This window comes from Pygoscelis adeliae, unplaced genomic scaffold, assembly GCF_000699105.1.
Source record: "Pygoscelis adeliae isolate BGI_AS28 unplaced genomic scaffold, ASM69910v1 Scaffold315, whole genome shotgun sequence".
Lineage (NCBI taxonomy): Eukaryota > Metazoa > Chordata > Aves > Sphenisciformes > Spheniscidae > Pygoscelis > Pygoscelis adeliae.
The window spans coordinates 1,163,552-1,180,490 of NW_008824865.1; the positions used below are offsets into that span (position 1 = coordinate 1,163,552).

The 16,939-nt window shown below is 44.8% G+C and overlaps 1 protein-coding gene across 1 annotated transcript in view; it reads right to left on the reverse strand.

Annotated features, from left to right (window-relative positions):
* CELSR1 (cadherin, EGF LAG seven-pass G-type receptor 1) overlaps positions 1-16,939 on the reverse strand; it is a 174,484-nt gene that overhangs the window by 49,940 nt on the left and 107,605 nt on the right. The window lies entirely within an intron of this gene.

Below are 16,939 nucleotides of genomic sequence, written 5' to 3' on the forward strand. Positions count from 1 at the left end.
AAAAATCACTTCAAAGAGGCGTTTTCTTACTTCTGCACAGCAAACTCTGATAAATTCTGCTAATTTTGCAACTTTTCACCTCAAGTGAATGAAGTCACTTGAATTTTAACGTTGTTTCTGCCCAAAGACAGAAAACCATAAAATGATGTAATATCACAAGTGAGACTAAAGGCTTAAATTAAATTTTCCCTGATGGGGGTACTTTGTCAGGGTCACCACAAACCAAGTGCAGGTTCCTATAAAGGCTGTAGCAAAAGGTTGTCCGATGACCAGGAGGGAGCTTAGATGAAGACTGCTTGTGCCTGCTGGGAGTGCCTCCCAGCTACAAGATGGAGGGCATGGAAACCCACTGCCTATGGCTGAGCTGGCTGAGAAGCCCCCCAGTTTCTAGTCACAGGAAAATAGAGATCATCAACACACAGAGTTGGACAATCAAAAATAAGGGATGGATTTGAGCTTGCTCACGCAGCCGCTTTGGTCCAGGCATGCAGACTGACACCATAGGTGGTGCATAGAAGATGGGAAAAATGTGTTTTAGAGTGGCAGTAAATGTTCCGGCTTGTCCTGATCTCTGACTTCACCCAGGCAGTAGGAAAATCCTGCCCACCCACTCACAAAGTGCCCTGGTGAACATGGGCCACAAAACTAGTTATCACACTCAGCTTCACACCTCCACCGTTACTGGCTCACCCTGCTGGCAGGTGTTCTCCCCACTTCAGCAACTACTGACAACTGGGGAAATTCAGTGACCCCCACAGGCAGGAAAGTCTACAGGACCACTGGGAATCCAACCCCAAACACCAAACTTCTGTACCTCCCCCACAAACACATCCTTCATCTCCATTAATTTCCTAAGTGACCAGATGTACCCCAGCATGACTGACAGGAGACCATATCTGCTACACAGAAACTCGAGAGACAGATTCCTCCAGTGGAGAAGTGCATCATGACTGTTAAAAACGGCGCATGTATAAACAGCAGCATATTAGCCTCAGTGAAGAACTAGCAAATTCTGTAAGAAAACCATTTTCCATGTTTAGTGTTCGTAAGGAGCTACAGAGTCCTAATCTACCACTGGTGCAGGATCTCTGAGGACTTTATGGGTACAAGAGAAGCAATGAGCTGAACTCCCCTGGCTTTGCTGCTGTTCCTCTACGGGCAAAGGGACACCTCACAGGAGTGAAGTCACCAGGATCTGACCCAGACACGTGGCACAACTGAAAGCCAAGAGATATTTTTATGATGTGTTGATCAACAACAGTTGTAACCGTATGAAAATGGAAGGCGGCTGGGCATCACACTGTAGTTTGCTGTACACTCGCCTTAAAACATACATTGCTCAACTGCATACTGAAATCCCTTATTTGTACAGCAAACAAGGAAGCAGTAAGGGGATAAATGCCTATTATTTCTGTTTCACTTGTACACACATAAATTTGTTAAAATACCAAAAGTCACTTTCATCATGTGTAAAGAGATACAGATTTATTTCTAAGGGTAATTATCCCAACGTATAAAAAACATTTTAAAAAGATGTTTCCTGGTGTCAGTTCCAGTTGGAAAGTATTTTCCATTTCCTCTACCAAGAACTAATGTGATCACATAGTTTGGCAGTTATACAGTATAAGGTTTTGACCTCTCTTGAGTGGTATTAAGGCAGATTTTATTTTTTCCGATACTCCCTGGACTTTGCCGCTGCCTAGCTTGGAAAGGCAGGAAGCATACATATTTGCAGTGCTGAAAATGTTATTGTATGCAATGATGGCAATGTTAGTGAGCAGCTTTTCAAAGTAAATGAAAAAATACATAGAAAATTAACCAACTGACAGGCAGACCTTCCCTTCCAAAATTAAAATGTTTACATTCTCGTTGCTACTTCTATTCATTTGGAGGAATGATTCGATTAACATTTACATTCTTGTGCTTCACTGAAATAACCTATTGTTTCTTACATGGGAGCCTTGACAAAGGCAGGGTATTTATTCTCGCGGCAGGGGAGATCTGCCCAATGTTAATCAAGATTGCAACCTGATGAGACTCAGCAGTTTGCAGCTGCTCCTTCACAGTCAACTAGCTGCAGTGGCAAATTGATTTTTCCCCCTACTTTTATTTAACATAGAAATTGCACAGTGTTTCTCTAGATGTTGACTGGTCATTGCAGTGCAGACCTCTGGCACCTCTTCGGCTCTGATGACCACACAGAACCATAAGCTGATGAAGAAGAAATGGAATATTCCGGTGAATGAAAAGAGACCTACTGGCAGTTCAAACCATACTTAAGTTCAAACACATAGTGATTTTCTGACCATGTTAAAAGGCCCATTTGACAGAACAGGCTTTTCTCAAAATGGAAGAATATGTTGCTGGGAAAGGAAAGAGAGATTCTCTAGTGATTTAATGTGATGTGGGCTCTTTTTTCTCTTATATGTGGCAAATACTACACATCATCTCAGCACCTAGCATAGGGAATGCTTTGTAACTGAAATAATGTGAAATAAATAAAAGACTGGAACAGAGGGAGCCTAAGTCAGGAGTTCCTTCAGAATTGAATCATGAAACTGATTTTATTCATTTGATATTTTGATTAATACTAAATATAGTTTGCTGGTGACACAAAGGATATTTAAAGTATCATGCATTAAAAAAAAAAAGAATCACTTTGACTAGCTGAGTCCTAGAAAGAGAAGTAATCACAGAACATGAAACTTGGGATCTAATGACAAGATTTTCTATTGCAGGCTCAAAGATCACCATCTATAAATGAAGAAAAATAAGAAAAAATTAACTGTATTAATTGACTACAAAACAATTATGAACCAGGGTGCGATTAAAATATAAAAAAAGGCAATACAACAGTGCATTGTTGCAAAGATGGGTATGAGGGAAATTTTATGATACTGAACAGGATAGAATATTGTGGACAATTTTGATTTCATTTATTAAAAATAACTTCCAACTAGAGCAGATGCACAGAACTGCAGCCAGGGCAATGGAAAGCTTACCTTATCAAACGGACAAAAAGGACTTGCCGTGTTTAGCCTAGCAAAGTAAAGGCTAAGGAAGAGTTTTGGAAATGAGAAGGTGCTATCACTGCAACGGACACAGTACAAGAACAAACGGGGATAAGATGCCCAGGAGTAACGTAAGCCAGAAATCAGCGGGTGATGCCCAGCCATAAGAGGGAAAGTAGCAGGGGTAAAGATTATAAAAAAGAACTTAATTTGTTTGTGATTATAGAAGCTGGTGTTAGCAAGAGGACTGGCCTACATTCGAAAGAAAATAAGTAACAGTAAGTAGCACTTGGAAAATACACAAGAAAGCGAATTGCCACAATGATAGCACACACATATACATTTCAGGCATTATCTTTGCTTCTGTGGAATCCTACTGGAGCAAAACTGATCCCTAACAGTAGGAACAGCTAACACTAACCAGCATTAATTCACACTATTATTTTCTGGAAATATGTTCAAGGAGTTAAAAGCCAGACTTTCATCTGGGTACTTAGCAGTCCTTTCTGCCTGTCAGACTCATCTCCTGAAACACCATGCTACCCGAAAGGCAAGTTTCATTAGCTGCGCCAATTCTGCACTCATGAGTAAATGTTCAATGTGGTGTACAGGAATTTACCAGCATGACCCCCATTAATGGTAATGCAAGTTGTGTAACTGAGTTCCTGCTCATGGGGCTGAAAATTTGCCTTGCGCTGCCTAACCCTAAAGGCTGCCTTTTTACTTAGTGCTTGTCCAGAAAGAGGTTGGAATTCAAACTTCAAAGACCACATGCTGTAAAAGTGAGTAGCAAGAAGTACCAAACAGTGCCAGAGAGAGAGCTTGGTCGCCCTTAAACAAACTATGAATGGAATGGATTCATCTTGGACTCAAAAAAAAAAGGAAAAAAAAGCAGCCCTGAGTGTCACAATGTATTATCACCATCACATAGTGATTCTTCAAACATACTGTGCACCCCATATTAATGTACCTTGTGTTCATTGTACTGACACTTATGTTTGCTGGATATAATTGCATACAGAGTCACTTGGAGGAGAGAAAGAAGCAGCCCTGACTCAGGACCCACATGTGAGAGCAGAAGCCACCTACTCTTCTCTAACTGTGAAACAAGACGAACCATATTTATGTTCCTCAAATAATGGCAATTAGTACATAAAATTGTACACAATGTCATGAAACTTAACTTTGCCTCTTTGAGCTTTCATGAAGGAGATCAATGGTTCCGATGTATGGGTGGACAATCTCAAATCTCATGTCTAACCCATGACATTCTCCCTTGTCCAGACAGAGTCACAGGCAGGCTGCGCTTGCAGGAATGACAGTCTCCCAGGTTGCGTTTTGAAAATTGCAGTTCCTTTTCTGACCATAGCGGAGTTAACAGTGAGACTCACCTACTGTCCTCAGTGGTGACCTGGAGGAGTCACCTTCTCAAGCCTCAAAGGTGCAGGTAACTCCCTTTGGCCACCTGCAGTGACCTTCTTGGGTTGCAGTTGACAGCAGAGTAGGAGAACACCACTGCGAAGGTGTTTTACTACCAATGCCAAATCTGATTTTCGTGAAACCCAAGTACGGAGCAATGAACTGTTCGGACTTCTCCCCACAACTTCAACAGAAAGAAACACATGTAGATTCTCCCAGGTGCATGTAAAATGCTGAGAAGCTTAATCTGTGAACTTGAGTTTTATAAAGGGAGACCAGATAGAGGAGAAAAGGTCATCGAAACATCTATTTGTAGTTTGCAAATCTACTGCACAAATCTACTCCCATTCCACTTAAAACATCACACACGGATATTCTCATGTATCTCGGTTTCATTTGGATCCTCTATTACTTTAAAATAAATATTTAAACTGCGAGAGCCCACACAGTTACTTATTAAAGACACAGATGGTCTAACGATGCACAGTGAATGGAAAAGACATACAGATTAACAGACAATGGAAGCCTTGTCTTAAATACTTAACTGTTACATTTTTACATTATAAATACTACTGTTTTCAAAAGCCACGATGGAAAATTGTTGGAGAGGTTTAAGCAAATAGTCCAATCTTTGGTAGACTTATTTTGAATTAAACCAGACTAGATACTGTACATGTAATAGTAATACTACAAAGTGCAAATGTTTGTTTAGTCAATCAGCAGCAGTGATGACACTCAGATTCCTGGATCTCACCCTTTTATTAGTTAATCCGCAAGATAATAGGGCTTTTCCAAAGGTCCCACAAGCATTTCCTCCACCAGAAACACCTTTTCCCAACTTCCATTCTTAGATAAAAAATTGCCACTTGACTTTCCGCACAGATGGAAGAGGGAGCGTGGTTTTGGTCGGCCATGGCAGAGTGTTCCAACTTCACGGATATTCCCTGAACTCAAACTGAAAGCTGTGCTCTCCAGCCCAAACCTCAGCCACGAGGACTTCCGCCTGCTTTAGCCACCCCATTGAGTCTTTTGAAGGAGCTGAGGAGATGATTCAGCAGCAGACTGTAAGTATGGCCAAGACTTTGAGAACACAAACTGGGAACCCTTGCAAATGAGACACAACCCATCTCTTTATGCTTGGCATGAGGAGACTTGTTTTCTTGGAGGACAGATATAATGTTGCATATCGTAAATACTGCATTTGCTCAGCTCACTGTACACATTAAAAAATACATCTAATTCAGAAAGTTTGTCTTTTAGCAAAATGCTTTGTGTGGCATAGCTTAATATGCACAGCTTGGCTTGTTTGCCTTTTTAGTAAGTGCAAATGTGTAAAAAGAAAAGCCATCCTGAAGTCAGTGCCAGCCTTTCAGTGCTTCCAAGAGTTTGCTTACTGGACAATAAGTTACCCTTCTGTTTTTGTTAATCAGTAGCTAATGATTTATTGACTGTTTGGAGTGGTTAAAGGTTAAAAAGAATCTGTTTCCTAGTTATTTTTAATACAAAAAAAGCACTTCTCTGCATTGTTAATGTGCTGGTTCAGACCCCACCGCCCCCAAAAGTGTTGGGTGGAAAACGCCTCACGTTCATACCCTTTGGGGCTCTTTGCTTCCCAACACTTCCAGCTACAGTAATAATGGGAAAAAATGGAGCAAGTGGCATCAGGTCCCGCTGGAGGCTGTTGCTGGGGCTCCAGCTACCACCGGGGTCTCCCCTCACGGGCTCCCTGGGGCTCATTAGGCAGCCCGCCAGCCGCCCTGGCTCCTTCGTTAACCTGCCGGCCTCTGCTCCGCTGTCTAACATGGGGAAGGGAGAAACCCCCTCTAATTCCCAGGCAACGCTGTGCTGCTTCAGTGGTCAAAAAGCTCATTAAGTGCCCGCAGCAGCGGCGGTTTCCCTGGGCAAGCAGCCGGAGCCCAGCCCCCTGCAAGGAAAATAAATAAACAGGAAAAAACAAACGGGGAAAGTACCGTGCTTGCCATCCCAGCGGGAGAGACTAGGAAATGCCAGAGAAGCTTAGCGCCGTGGTATGGACTTGCAGACCATTCTGATCAATTGGGAAACTCCAAATTAGGCCAGATTAAGAGAAACCATTAATGTTAATCTCTGCTTTTTAAAGTTTCCTCCTACAGCTTTCCAGAGTACCTTTTTAAAATAATGCAGTGTGAAGAACTGAGAATCTTTTACCCATCCTGATTAGTCACCAGGGAAAGGCAGGACAAATCATTTCACATAAACCCCTTGCTCCTTTGATGTAAGTATCCCCTTTATTCCCTGAATATTTTAATGGCATTTCTTCATACAAACTTGGCTCGAGCCTGTAGAGAAACATGAGAGCCTGTGACAGCGAAAAGGAAAACCAAAAAGCTTCCCATCGGTGAGTCAAAAATGCAAATCCTGAAAAGCCACCAGACCAGTTCCTTTTCCTAGACAAACTCCCTGAAACACCGATCTCAGGATCCAGGATGGGCCACAAAGTCAAGCGAGTTTTACTAGCCTGATTGTTATCTCCTTCATGGCCGCATCCAGAGGCTAAACTTTGATATTCAAAGCAGGAGGCTTTCGGCACAGCTATGAGACCTGACACGCGTGAATGACGCTGCCCAAATTGCTCCTGCTCTTTTGGTGGTAGGGCAGAGACGGCGAGCAGCCCTCCTGTCCCACCATGTGGCAATGGCATGGTGAGTCTGTGAAAAGCCATGGTTACACACACATGGCATCCAGATGTGCACCTTCCCTCCACAGAGTATGACCAGTATCTTCACAAATATCATCCAGCTCCTGCAAAGGGTATGTTCTTGGATTTGACTAATTTTGGCAAAGGCTGCTGTAGTGCTGATGGGAAGAATGAGTTTTCCCTGTCTGCAAATGGAAACTTTATCCTCAAATTTGTATTCCCAGATGCTTCTCAGGTCTTTGATGCTGAATCAGTGACACAGCAAGAAGGATCTGTTTTGGCTGCCGAGGGACCATGCCCACTCCTCAAGACAACATCCAGCTTTCTGCATGGGAGACACCACTCACCACGGTGCTTTGCTGCTGTGGGTCCCCTCGTCTGCCCTCCGCAGCCCTCTCCTCCCCTCTGATCTGCCCCTGTGGCTGGCACACTTTCTCCCTGCCCTCTGAACCCTTTTTCTGCCTATTTTGCTGCCTCCCTCCCTTTCACCAACCCTTCCACCAACAAGGATGCTCTTCCAGCATCCTTGGAGAACTGGGAGAGGAGAGCACATGAAGGATGCTGGAAGAGCATCCTTGTTCTCCTTCACATGCTCTCCTCTCCCAGTTCAGCAAACCCTTCTCCCTTTGCCGTCTGTCCCTATCTACCTGCCAAAGTACCACTCTCAAATATTTTTGGCTTTATATAAATCTTGTATGTTTTATGACTTAATTTTGCATCCAGGATGCAAATGTTATTGCTGTCAGAGTCCAAGAAATACCTAGAAATAGCACAATGTGACACTTACTCACAGCAACTAACTCCTCCTTGGACTCATCCCTGGTGACACCTTGCCAAGCAAACTGCTGCTCAGTGTGGGTGATGGGAACACAACTGGGTCTGTAAAATCCAGGAATCCCACAATGCTCTAAGGGCTACCCGCGCCATGGCTGGACCTTTGCAAGGGTCTCCTGGTACACACAGACCCCTGTGTGGCCAGGTAATTGCAAAGTGCTGCTTCCCCTCACTCCACAGACAGATGCAAAATACCTGAAAAGTTACTGCAAATCAGCGAGCTACTGTAGATTTACTGTGTGATTAAATGGAGATAACAGCCCACTTCAAAGCACTCACAGCAAATTCCTGAGGTGCCATTTCAATGACTCTGCTGGCTTTGCAGAAGCCCTGCCAGGCTGTGCTGCACAGCACAGCCTTCAAGCACTGTCCTCAGGGCCTTACGGTGAGCCAACGGACATTCAGACTCTGCCAGTTCTCATGGAGGTCCCTCACATCTCCTTAGCCTTCAGGAGGAGCTGAAAATCACCGTTTTGGGAGGTGCCATTAAACCTCCAAGGAGTTTCGCGGCATGGAGGTGTTAGGTTGCTTGAGTGAACCTGGGCTCAAGGAGCACCATTGGGTGCCAGGTTGTCCAGAGTGATCTGAGAGCCCCACACCACAGGGAAAGCCACACAGCTGAGACCCAGCTCAGGTGTGGGATGACTGCAGACCTAGAAGTGGCAGTGCTGTAACTGGGCACGCAAGTCAAGCCTTTTAAAACCTGGGAGGAACGAGAGGAGTAAGCGCTGAGCAGCCTTGCTGAGGACGAGGCTTCCAGAAGAGCAGGGGCTCGGGTTGGTTTTGACACGACATGGTCCCTGCTATCACTCATAGAATGAAAACCCTGGAGACAGTTTCTGAAAGGTTACTGTTTGCATTTGTGTATAAAATCACCGCCCCAACAATGAGTGTTTTCAGGTGGTGTTTGCAAACTCTGCGAGAACAACAATTCCAAAAGCAGGCAAGGGAGAGAAAGAGCTGGGTATGCACTTGCCCTCCTCTTCCCCAGCTGCCTGAGAGATTTCTCAAAGCTGCCACGGACAGCTGAGCAACTCAGGGCTGGGGAGCAGGACACACTCTGCATCTCAATGACCTCCAAATGACTTTCACTGCTTTACACTTTCATTTCCCAAGACACAGATTTAGAGGTGAGTTATTTGTTATTTCTTGTCAAGACAATGGAATGTCGCTCCGCTGCCAAATCCTGATTTCCTTTCCCAGATATCAATCACTTTGCACTTACCCTCTACCAGAAAAAACCCCCAAAAAATCAACAAAAACAATTACTACTAATTGAAATCTGCATGACTAAATATTGGTGGAATTGCAGGGAGGGGCTTTTAAAGTCCAGGCTCCTGTGTGCCTATTCTGCAAGGGCAGATCAGCTGCTCCCATTACACCCACTATCACCTGCAAGGGCTCCGCAACCTTGTCCGAACAGGGCCAGAAAAAAGTAAATATTAGCCAGGCAGCCCTTCAATGCTTTTCAGGAGATGTTAGGAATGTAAATGGTTGCCATAGGCCAGACCAAAGTCCCGCTGAAGGAGCGGTAGATGCCGTGGAGGAGTGTAAGAACAGGGCAAATGTGCAGCAACCCTTCTCCTGTCCTCCTGGCTCTCAGCTTCTCACCTGCAATACTGCAGGCTGGAGCTCGAGACGCGTTTTCACAGGACCCAGTCACATTTTATGGATGGAAGGGACTCATGTTATCACCTAATCAGCTTTTTGCCTTATACAACCACAGAACATCATCCAGTGAGTCCTGCCTCAATAACACGGCTTGCACCTGAGCTAAAATTTTCCTTTAGAAAGGGAAATACTAACTTGATTTAAAGATTTCAAAAGACAATGAGACCATCAGAACTGTGGGCAGATTATCATGCAGATTATATACCTTCACTATTAACAATATTGTATATTATTTCTAATCAGAATCTGTCAAGCTTCAGTTTCTATATATCAAATCTATGGTCTTATCTAGACCAGGACTTTCATTGATGATCCTCTGGATTTGTGTGGAAGAGGATGAATTTGGCCTCAACAAGGATGGGAGTCTCTGAATCTTCAGCCAGAATGCCAGGAAATGACTCATAAACTGAACTGTTTTTGCAGAGATTACCTTTTCTTGTGGCATTTTAAAAATTGAGTTCTGAGCATGTAGGAAATGACATGTTTTGCATCCAGACACGAGGAACAGATTTTATGTGTTTGACTAGAACAACATTTTGAACTTTAAATGTAAAGCCCTGGCATGCATTCAGCAATGGAAAATCTGATTTCTTTCCCTTCCTTTAGATGCTTGTAATTTTAATTGTCACAGGTTTTTTTAAATGACCATGCCCACTAGCACCAAAATATACAGTGCAGACAAATAATACAGATGCATAGCTACAAATTCCTCATACCCTCGTGTTGTACATGTGCCACCAGCACTACCTGCCATCATGCTTCATAAGTATACAAGCCTGCCCACCAAAAAGCACAATAATCTGCTGATACAGTAACTTTTGTTCTTGTAAGAAAATTGTGAAAAACTATCATAACCTGCATCTGGCTACCAATATTGGTAATCCAGTAAAAGCTCCTTGAACTCTTGAGTTGGAAAGTAAATTAAACATGCATGTCCCTCAGGATGCTGGTAAAAATTCTGGTCGTGACTAGCACAGAAAGTGACTTTTTCATTTGAATTGCTTTTCTTCCTTGTATAACTGAAGAAACCCCAGCAATTTTCTCTGTGAAGAAGAGGTCTTGCACTTACGCAGGTAACCACAGATAAGTCCTTCTCAAAACTAGAGCTAAAGACTTGACTGCAGTCACGCTTACTGTGTTTTTGGTGTTCTGCAAACTTTCCCGTGCTTAAGCAGAAGTTTTGATCCCATGAAAATGCCGCAGAAGGAAAGGCATCCAGCACAAATTGATCTGGTGAAGGATACCATCAGCGCTCCACTGGAAGTTAGCACTGTCCACTGCCTCCTCCTCACAGTGCCACCACTGACCTCTACAACCCTACAGTACCTTCCGCTATTAAATATTAAATATTCACAATGAGATTGGTGATAAGGAAATGTTAAAATTAGAAATATGGCTAAATCTTAAGTAAGAATACGTGATTTGTTTTAAGAGGAAGCACTGAATTTTAACACGCTTTCTGCCTTGCACACTTGAGGGAGCTTTTAAAAGCCATATTGGCATTTCTTAGAGATATTATGAATTTAGGTTTGGAAATGCAGACCCACAAAATTGTATTTCTTCCTGGAAAAATATGCCCAGAGAAGTAGGATGTTCTTAACTGAATGAAATTTTCAGTATTTACAGTACCCCCCTCCCCAATATTTGCTTAACATTGCAATTAATGTTCTGCATTTCTCTTTACCAGACAACGCCAAGCAATGCTAGAGTGGGCCTGTGTTGATCACAGACACTGTAAACACAGCAAGTCACTCTGAGCCAGCAAAATCCAAACTCTGGCAGGCCCACATTTGATCAACAGTGGCATTATCATAATCTTCAACAACTGCATTGTTTATTTAGAAAATCTCCCTCAATCCCTTAACAAATTAGTCTGGAAGCCACCGGGAGGATTAACTTCAGAAATTCTCCCTCAGATTGCAATTACATCTGCTCAGATGTCACGAGCCATAGACATTTGCATAAGTCATACCCAGCCTTTATTACTAATTGCATTTGCAGCGATTTGACTTCCATTGGGGTCTGTCTTTTCCAACCGAGTTACAAAACGCAGCACTCGGCAGGGGCAACCATGCCCCGGTGCGAGAGGTGCTCCCCGGCACAGGGTGTAATACCTATCTAAGAATTTAATTGCCAACCACTTTTCCTGACCATTCAGATTAAGAAGTAAATGACACTGGATGGTGTCCTGGATACTTTCAGGGCAAAGTCTTTCACCTTGGGTCCAATGACAAAAAGTTATGCCTAGCTGGTGGCAGCTATGTGGCTTTTCTCCAAGGAGCTGGCAATCCCTATTCAGCTGCAGGCATGTGCCTGCCTCATAAATCACCCGCGGCGCTGGCAGCCTCGTTGGCAGGCTCGGCAGGGAGACCGAGAGCTGAGCAAACAAGGCTTTCGTGCTGGAATGGGAGCCTCCTGCCCAAGGGACAGTGCGGGGGGGGGGTGGCATGGGGAAGCCTGTGCTGAGCAGCTGTGCGGTGTTCCTGTTTGCCTGTCGGTCCTGGGGGGACAGGGCACCGTGGACCCAGCACTTCTGAGAATTAGTCCCCTTTATAGGAGAGAAAGCAGTAACCAGTGTCATCAGTGTCTTTTGACACAGTTGTCACAATCTGAGTTTCACTAAAATGTTGATGTCTGCCTTTTTATTTTTTCCCCAAAGGCAAAGGGGCGAGATCAATTATTGTCCCTGAATAAATGATAATTATATTTCCATAACAGGTGAATTTGCCATCATCAGAGAGGGTCTGTGTTTTCAGAAGGAAATGAGATAACCTATCTGTCAGCTCCACAGGCCCCAGCATGGGGGCACGTGTGCCGTAGCCAGCAGGGCTTGTGCTCATCTCTGCAGTAGACCGTCAGAGGTTGCTGTATTTCAACCCACCCTTTTCAAAACAAAGTGCTACATTAACCTCTCCAACAGAGATGAGCACCACTCCCACTGCCTGTGACTGCCCGTGCCGCTTGTGCTTATGCAAGGGGTTTGAATTAAAGGGCAGGTCTTGCTTGCCCACAGCAGGGGAATGCAAGTGGCCACCGAGCTTCCAGGTGCCCACGAGTGCACCAGCATGCAGCCCTGTAGGGCTTGACTTCTAGGGTACGGCTGTGTCACCCCCCCAGTGACTGGTGGCTGGATGAAGTGTGGTCCCAGCTGGCTCTTGGGTGGGAGAACAGGGATGGACCTGAGTTTTCAAAAGGGAAGTTTTGCGTACGCATCCTTAAGTCCTTCAGAAGTGCTCTGCCTCTGGCCACTGCTAGGCAGTTGCGTGACGCAGGCTCCCAGAATCAAAACAGAGGTTCTAGTAAAACAAAGGCAGTGATGACTGTTAGAGATTTGTTATGAAGATAATCCTAAAGATACTTGTGCTAATGAGTTGCAGGCATAACGCGTGTAAGAGAATGAGAAAATGCAGGGGTTGTACAAGACTGAACCCAAGAGCTTATGTTCACCACACGGTCCAGCTGATTAAGCAGGGCACGTTCCAGCAAGACACATCACGCGTCTAAGTTACATTTGTGCCATCCTGGCTACAGTGTGCAACAGCCCCCTCCACATCTTCTGGTGGGCCCTGGTGGCCACTGGGCATTCCCCGTTCCCACCACCTCTGCAGCTGCCCCGCGAGACTGCTGCTTCCCCAGTCACGTTTCCCTTGGGAGCTCAATGGGTTCATCAGGTTTTCTGTCAAGTCTGTACATTTGCACATGCTTTCCCTTTTGCTAGACCAGAAGCTGCCATTGGACTAGAGACCTGGAAGGCACCCATGCAGAAAAGCCTTTCAAGCAAAGAAACTGGCTTGATTTTTCTGCTTCATTTAGAAAACGGGGACTCTTCCCCCCAAAAAACCCCAACAAACCCAAATCCCAACAACCCTCCCTTTACATTTCCAACTTTGCCAGGTAAATGTTGCAATTTTTATCTCAAGGCCTTTGCTCCATCCATTATAGAAAGTCCTTATCCTGAAGCTGCTAAACACCAGGCCTGTTGTAAAGTGCTTCTTATTTCTTGCTCAGAAATGGTGGTTTAACCTTGGCAGTCAACTAAGCCCCACACAGCTGCTTGCTCACTGCCCCACTGTGGGATGGGGAAGAGAATCAGAAGGGTGAAAGTGAGAAAGCTTGTGGGTTGAGATAAAGACAGTTTAATAGGTAAAGCAAAAGCCGCACACACGAGCAAAGCAAAACAAGGAATTCATTCACTGCTTCCCATCAGCAGGCAGGTGTTCAGCCATCTCCAGGAAAGCAGGGCTCCATCACGTGTAACCATTACTTGGGAAGACAGATGTCATCACTGCGAACATCCCCCCTTCCTCCTTCTTCCTTGCAGCTTTTATTGCTGATCATAACATCATGGTATGGGATATCCCTTTGGTCAGTTTGGGTCAGCTGTCCCAGCTGTATCCCCTCCCAACTCCTTGTGAACTCCTAATCTACTCACTAGTGGGGCAGCCTGAGGAGCAGAAAAGGCCTTGACTCTGTGTAAGCACTGCTCAGCAATAACAAAAACATCCCTGTGTTATCAACACTGTTTTCAGCACAAATCCAAAACATAGCCCCATACTAGCTACTATGAAGAAAATTAACTCTATCCCAGGCAAAAGTACACTTGGACATGACAAAAATTGCACATGGAGATGGACAGCATGCATGGAGTGAAGGTGGGTGGTTTGGAACAGACCTGCAGATGCTTTTCATTTTATTGTAACAGTAAGAGCATTGACAAATACTATCTTCCAATAGGTATACTCTCAATTTATGCCTCTTCAGACACCTATAATCACAGAGCTCCCATACGACATTCCTCTTTCTGACCAACATATTGCCTGACTAACTACAGGAACAGCAGCATATGAAGCCCTGACCTCACCTGGGGCTGCTTTTTTCTTCCTGTCTTTTCCTCCCTGACTCTGTCCCTCCTTCCACTTCATTCCCCAAATCCCAGGCAAGTGCAGACGGGATCTGTTCCTCTGTTGCAAGCTGCTTCATCCCAAGCCTACCTGAGCGGGCAGCAGTCCCAACTCCACATTGCCCTCAAGACCCTCAGCTGCCCCCAGCTTTGTCCAGAGCCCAGCAGCCAGGGAAAGCACACAAACTCTGCACAGCAATGCTGGAGAGCTGCCACTCAGACTGCACTGGGAGCAAACAGGACTCACTGAAGTCTCCCCAGATACAGAGCTGGTTGGTTTCGCCCAGAGGTACACCACTTCCCAGCATGGATGTCAGTCTGTGATCCACAGTATGGCGGATTTGCGGATGCAGATTCAAAATGGTAAGCTCTGCTGGCACCGCAGCGCAGCTGTACAGGCATGGTTAAATAACCCTTTGGGATCAGTTTTGGCTGAGGAACCCACAGGTGAAGGAGAAAGCCGACCTCCCGCCCACTTGCCTGCTGGCTGAGCAAGCACAAGGGGAGAGCTGCAGCACGCACCCAAAGTACAGAAAATCAATTACAGTGCAGGTCTTGGCACTGGAACAGAGGGTGTTTTGGCACCTGGAAACAGCTTTCAGCCGGTGGGTGAGGGATAGATCCTCCTCGGGAAGGAAAGGTACTGGCAAATTCTAGTGTGCAAGTGGGCTGAGAGCTAAATCTCTACAGCATTAGCTCAGACTTTGGCGATACTCAAGCTCCAGCTTGCCCCAGATGAAGACCAGTTAACTCAAAAGAAACCATCTCTTACCACAGGCAGGCGATTTTCGAAAGCATATGTGAGTCTGATTTAGAGCAATGTACCTCCTGTTCTTTGAATTCACAACGCACTGAAGATCAGCCCTAAGCAGCCCTCATTTCTTTTAAGTTTATCTCTAACTGAAGAATTTGCCTGTTTTCTCCGGCAGCTGTCTTCAGGCTAAACGCAGGTCTGGGCTCTGCCGGGTGGGAAGCGCACAGGGATGGAAAGCAGCAGGTAACTGCTAACTGCAACCGCTGTGAAAGGATGGGCTACTCCTAAGACAGTCAAGCATCTGAAACAACCACCATGGCACTCTTCAGTCTAAAGAAACGCAAGAAAGGAGTAAAAGAACAGCAGCTTACTATCGATTATCAAATATGAGAAGAAACCTTAGCCCAGTTATAGAAAAAGGGTAATGTTTGTCCTGAATATCTTATCCTAGGAGCCCGCAGGCTAAAGTGACCAGTACAGCTGAGATACTCTCCGAGGCACCCATCATTTTACACCTCCTGACCATGGAAGAGGTTCCCACGCACACGCACTGCCCGGTCTTACAGTCGTTACTTTCGTGCGTCATTCTGTGAGTCATTCAGGGATTTGTTCATCCCATCCCCCAGAATTACTGTACTGCACATCAGTGATAGCAAGTTTCTCTCTGCTCTTCTCAAGTTTTCTGTCATTTAGGTAAAATTATCCTGTGCTCCCTTAAACAGATGCAGAAGGAGCTTCTGCCTACAGAACAGTAACGTCCTTAAGCGACTTTGATGTCATATATGTATAAGTAACATATAAGATGCACAGTATATAAATATACATGTACATGCCCTTTATAATTAAAGGAACATGTCCATACGAAAAACATTTTTATCTTGTGCCAAATGATGAATTCTACCCTGAGGTAATGAATCAGGTAAAACATTAACATAAATTTGATGGTATATCTCAAATTCTGAACAAAATTGCGTTTCTATCAGAAGTTTGGGAGAGTGGCTCAAAGTTTTCACTTAATTAAAAACACCACCCACTACCGGGCTCATTAAAATGTCCTGTCCCAAGCACTACCTACAATCATACATCATCCTGTATGTGCAATGAATGCCAGATAGTTTATGTGATATTATTAATACTGAGCATCGTTACCATCTAACTTCCTGGTGGTTTTGCTCCTATTCCAAACAAATATCAGCATGGCTAAACCTACTGACTGTCACTCATGCCGGCAGCCTCAGTAGAGCCAAAGGATAAGGACCAAACTCCACCAGAGGCTGACTGCACTCTCATCACGTGGAATGGAAGCACATTACCAAGGCCAAGAGGGCAGCTCATATTGCTGCTGCCCCTTACGCCAGCTATCCTGTGAACAAGCAGCAGGTTGCTTCTGCAATGTTTCATCAGTTTTATTTGCCAGGCTGAAATCTTCCCCCTTCTCCCACCTTTCCTTCCAAAATAATAAAAAAAATCCCATTTCTTCTAAATTTCTTATCACTGTATCATAGAATCATAGAATAGTTTGAGTTGGAAGGGACCTTTAAGGGTCATCTAGTCAAACACCACCACCACCACCCCCCTGCAATGAGCAGGGGCATCTTCAACTAGATCAGGTTGCTCAGAGCCCTGTCCAACCTGACCTGGAACGTTTCCAGGGATGGGGCATCCACCACCTC